This window comes from Lathyrus oleraceus, chromosome 5, assembly GCF_024323335.1.
Source record: "Lathyrus oleraceus cultivar Zhongwan6 chromosome 5, CAAS_Psat_ZW6_1.0, whole genome shotgun sequence".
NCBI classification, from domain to species: domain Eukaryota; kingdom Viridiplantae; phylum Streptophyta; class Magnoliopsida; order Fabales; family Fabaceae; genus Lathyrus; species Lathyrus oleraceus.
Window position 1 is genome coordinate 243,849,986 of NC_066583.1, and position 6,000 is coordinate 243,855,985.

Consider the following 6,000-nt stretch of genomic DNA (forward strand, 5'->3'; position numbering starts at 1 on the left):
TTACAAAAATGAAGTCAAAGTAGGGTTAAGATTCATTTACAATGAGTATTAATGAAAAGATTTTGAAAAGTCAAAGGCATAAGGCCTAGGTTTCTAGTTTGAAAACAATGTCAAAGTTTGAAATAAAATATTTTTTGCTTGGTTAGAGTGGGGAGAAGAAGAGAAGGGCTAGTCCTAAAGCGTACAAAGATAAGTGGAGAAAGATAAACCCTTGGAGTTCCTTTTCTTGAAGTCATAGAGATGACTCAAGATGCTCCTTTCCTTTGGACTTAGCAAACAAACAAGCAATCACACAATTTGAATTCAAGCTCCTAGGATCTCCATTTGGCCTGTCTCTCTTAACTTGGCTACTCATGACAATGGTCCTCTTACACAATCTCAAGGTGGAATCTCTATCACACAAGAGCAAACATCAAAAAGTTCACAACATAATAAGGGGAATGGACAAAGAATAAGTTTAGATGAGAAGTCCTTTAAAGTCAACTTTGAAATTTAGAATTCTAAAGGCATGAGGCGTAGTTGCTCTTGAACTCCTTTAAGCATGGGTATATCCTAATTCTAAGTCCTTTCTCCTTTTTGCATTAGCTTTACCCAAAACAAAACAATCACAAGACAACAATATATTTATATACAATAATGAGCTCAAATGAGCAAAAGGAAAATGACATAAACATAAAATATGTGCTCAAGTGAGCAAAATGAAAAGCAATATGAATAAATGAGCAAGAAATAAATTGCATTAAAGTAAAAGGGTAAGAAATTAAATGCTCAAATTAAAGTTAGTAATTAGTGAAGTTATGTTAGTTTGTCATAAGACAGTGTAGCGCTATGTTAAGCAATCGTAAGTGGACTAATGTAGTAGTCACACCTATCTGAGGTCGGTCAATAAAAATATAGGCAAATAAGCATAAGTTAGAGGTCATGATTAGTAAGCCAAACTCCACAAACTTGCCATGCCAAAACAAAAGGGGAAGGCCTTGTATGGACTTTAGGTTTTTTGCTTGACCAAGAAGCAACCTATCTTGGACACAAAATAACTCACTTGATCTTGGATCAAGTTGAGTTTGGTTTGGATCAAAGAAGGTTAAACCTCTCACTTGTCAAGACCAACCATAAGACATTAACTCATTGGCCAAATGATGAAAAGAATGGGATGAAGGTGAAAGGGAGGGAAAGAGAATTCAAATGTCAATCTCAATTGGTCAAATATGAACCAAATCATCATCAATCAATGTTAAACAGAAAAGAAATGAAGATTACAAGTCAACAAACCAACCATAATTTTTTGGTAATTTTTGAATTAAAAATAAATGCAAAATAAAATAAACAAAATATGGTCAAACCTCAAATTTAATTCAAATCAACTTCAACAAGTCCAATTAAATTCTCATAGGTTTAACATGGTCAAACAAGCTTTGACAAATTTTCTCAACAATTTTTGAAATCAGAAACTATTTTAAAACAATAAAAAACAATAAAAAAATAACACAATATGAATTAAAATCTCAAATAAATCTCAAATCAAATAAGAAATTGATGAGACTATTTTTCATTGACTTATCATGATCCATAAGTGTTAGGAAAATATTTTTGGATTTTTCAAATATCATAAAGTATTTAAAAATGAATTAAAACTATTAAAAACCAAATAATTCACAAAAAATATTAAATGAAGTCACAAAAATAATTAAAAATCAAAATATGAAACTAGATTTTTCAAGAAATTTTTTGGCATTGGTCTCATATTTTTGTGACTACAAATAATTTTTTTATGAATTTTTAAAAATACATGGAATTAACTGAAATTAAAAGAAAATGAATTAAATGGAAAAAACCGCAGCCGCGTGATGCACCTCATTAATTGACGTGGCATCAATGGAATGTCCAGATCTGAGGGCGCATGGTGTGACCAGGTCAAACGCGCTGCATGATGATTTAAAATAAGTAAACACAACCAACGCATGAGATTATAACGTGGAAGCATGATCCAATGGTTCTGAAGATGCACACGTGGTACAGGTGGTGGAAAACACCATTGTAGCGGGGTATTCGTTACCATTAGAGATATTGATTAAATCCAAGGTAAATCATACAAAGTTGAGTCGCCACCGCACTCCTATTTATCCAAAGGAATGGTTAGAAAGCGAACAAAAACCTAATAGTTTTAACAAAAACTAGTAAAAGGAATAGAGATCTGGGTAAGGGGGTTGGTTATGCAATGGGAAGGTGTTAGGCACCCAAAACATCCTAGGTACTCCTAGGGAGCCCTTTTCATACTTGTTGCAAAGGTTGTTTGTTTTGTGAAAATTTGTTTGTGCAAACATGATTGAAGAGATGAGAAGAGAATATACAAATTATTTACATTTTGTGTTTGGATGGATAAACCCATTGCCTACGTACCATCTTGAAAAAGATTAGGATCAAAACCTCATAGTTCGGGGTAAAAATCTCAAAACAAGTTGGTGAATTGATTGGTCCAAAAGCCTTAAGGTCTTTTGTTATCAAAGGGAGAAAACTCAACCAAACCACAAATCCACCATGTCAGGATAGCTTCAACATGCTAGTGAGGGGTTAACCCTATAATAAGCATGGAAGACTCATTGTCCATCACTAAGGATATAGGTGAGTATTACATCTACCACAAAGATAACTCAAACCTAATAGCTAAAGGTTATGGAAAATTTGATTAAGAAGTGGCCATTGGAACCACAAAAAGAAATTTGAATGGGTTATATTTACCAATTATAAGTATGTACAAAATAGTCAAAGTTGACTTAAAGATTCAATTCAAAATAAGTATTGTGAAAAGAAAGTTTGAAAATCAAAAGCATAAGTCTTAGGTTTCTAATGTTTGAAAACAATAGTTAAATGTTTGCACAAAAAGTTTTGGCTTGGGTTAGAGTAGAGAGATGAAGAAGAATGGCTAAGTCCTAAGCAAAACAAAAAGGTGAGGGATAAGAAATGAAACCACACTAGGAGTTCCTCTCTTGAGATCATATTGATGATCCAAGTAGCTCCCATCCTTTGGAATAAGCAACCACAAAGCATAAGCAATCAAATAAGTCTCACAAGAGATCCTCAATGTATCTTGTATCTTCCACTTGGATGCACATGGCAATGGTCCTCCAATCAAGCTCAAAGGGAAACTCCTATCACAAAAGCACACACATCAAAGATTCCATGAAGTAAAAGAAGAATGGACAAGAGTGGGTTTAGAGATTTGGTTCTTCTAACCCATCTTCATCATTAAGATCCCTTTACTCCAATTTTGCATAAGGAAGGTCCTAGAATCTAAGTCCAATTCTCCATTTCATTGCATAGAGAAAGTCCTAGAAACTAAGTCCATTTCTTTGCATTTGGTCCACAACAATCAAAACAAAAACACAAGCATAATAATATATACACAATTATGTCCTCAGGTGAGCAAAAGGCAAATGGCATTAACATAAACATGTGCTCAAGTGAGCAAAGAGAAAAGCAAATGGATAATATGTGCAAGAATAGTAAATTGCATAAAAGTAAAGTGCATAAGGTAAATGTTAATTGTCAATAGTTAGTGTTAGTAGTTAGTGTGCCATAAGGCAAATTTAGCGCTTTGTTAAGTAATCGTAATTGGACTTATGTAGAAGTCACAACTATCTGAGGCCGGTCAATAATAATGTAGGCAACAAACACAAGTTAGCAGTCTTGATTAGTGAACCAAGTCCCAAAAACTTGCCATGCCAAAAAGAAAATGAGAATTGATCTTGTATTGGTTTAAGCCTTTTGCATGATTTAGAAGACAACCTATCCTTAATGCAAAGCCATTCACTTGATCAATTGATCAAGATGAATTAGATTTGAATCAAGGAAGATTAAATCTCCCTAACCAATGTTAACTTATCAACCTTCAACTCATTGATCAAGAAGAAAAGAAGTAGAAAAAGAAGAAGGAGAAGATGGATAAGAGAAATGGAAATGGCAAAATTAAAGTGCATTAAATGAAATACAATGTACCAATCTTCATATGTTGACCCATAACATTGAAAGTCAAGGTCAAACAATCAAAAACAGAAGTGAGATGAAGATTGGGAGTCAAGAAAAAAATAAACTATTTTTGGCATTTTTTTTAATATTTAATTAAACTTGAATTAAAAATAAAATGGAAAGGTCAAACTTCAAAATCACTTCAAATCAACCTTTAAAGGTCCAAGTAATTTATCCTAAGTTCAACAAGGTCAAACAAAGTTTGACAAAAAATTTCAGCATTTTTAAAAGTCAGAAACTATTTTTAACCAATTAAAAATGAATAAAAATAACCTAATTGAATTAAAATCTCAAATAAATCTCAAATCAATTTAAAAATTGATGAGAATATTTTTCATAGATCCATCATTATTCAAATAGGTTAGGAAAATATTTTTGTATTTTTTGAATATCAAAAACTATTTAAAATGAATTAAAAATAACCAGAAAAGAGAAAATTCATGAAAAATATCAAATGTCAAAATAAATAAAAATAAAAATCAGAAATAGAAACTAGAAATTATTTGGGAAATAATGCAATTGGTCCCATAATTTTTGGATTAAAAATGAAAGAGATATTGATTTTTGAAATAAAAGGAATTAAAGAAAATAAAAATCAGAAAATAAAAATGCAAAAAAACATGGAGCGTTAGATCTGAGCTCATTAATTGAGCTGGCAGATAACACACTCCAGAGATGCGCGCCTACCATGTGCCTTGGTCAACTGAAGCGCAGGATGCATTTAAAAAGGTCATAACATTGGACGCATTGGATCAAATCTGGAAACACCATCACACGGTCCAGATTAAATCTGGCAATGAGGCAGCCACCAGAGCCACCGTCTTCTCCGGTGAGCATGCAGTTTCCGGCCAGATTTACAGAGATTCAAACCTTAACCAAATCGTGCGATCTATACATCATTAGAAAGCTGGGATGATGTACATCATCCCTATACCATCGATTTTCATTCTAGATTTCTATGGTTTGAGAAATCAGAAGTTGAAAAATCTGGTGTTCATCATGAACTCAATGAATTTCAGAAATTAAAAGCATAAACATGGTGCCTCTATTGAGAGGACTTCAGCCAACACAAGATCCAAGCAAATAGGTCCATGGATGATGAGAATCGAAGAAAATACCAGTTGGAGTGTAAGCTTGAGTTCTGGTACTTTGAGCATGATGCCTTGCTTGCTTTGCTAAAACAGAAGTTCAATGAGATGAATGATGAAGGCTTAGAAGCTTAAGATCCAAGAATTCAACCAGATGAAGTTGAATTTTGGATCTGAAAAAATTGAAGAAAATGCAATTGCTTCTTTAGTGATGGCTATGGAAAGAATTCTACAGCATTTCAGGTTGAATTAGGCATGTGAAATGAGTGGAATGAAGTCTCTATTTATAGAGGAAGTGGCAAGGAGAGTGTGAAATGATCCGTGTGCATGGCATGTGAAGCTTCATTGCATGGGCTTGCATGATCACGCACAAGGCCCAAAAACAATGCCAAATGAATTCTGAGCATCAGCCAAATGGAATTGGACGTGTGACTTTGCAAGGCAATTGCTTATGCACCAAGTTTCCAAGTGAAATCCTCATTTGTACCTAAACAATCATCTCTTCGAAAGTACCATTTAGAAAATCCAAACATAGGCATATGGGTAATGGTTGGAAAGGTCTTTGTATAAGGAACAAATGTTATGTTGGACAAAAACTCATTTGAAGTGTGGAAATTTATGAAATTTGAGTTTAAAGTGCAAGGTGCAAGATATGTCAAGGCAAGGTTTCTAAAATTGGCCAACTTTCAAGCCCTTCTGCTTTGATGATTCAAGCCTCAAATGGAAACACCCCCAACATCAAAGTTGTAGATCTTTTCAAGACAATAAAAATGGACTCAAAGTTTGAATCATTTGGATTTTTGATGGATGAGTTATGGGCACTTGAAGTTGGACTTTTTTGACTTTTAATGCATTTGGTCAAAAAGGACCTATAATGTCTTGCATT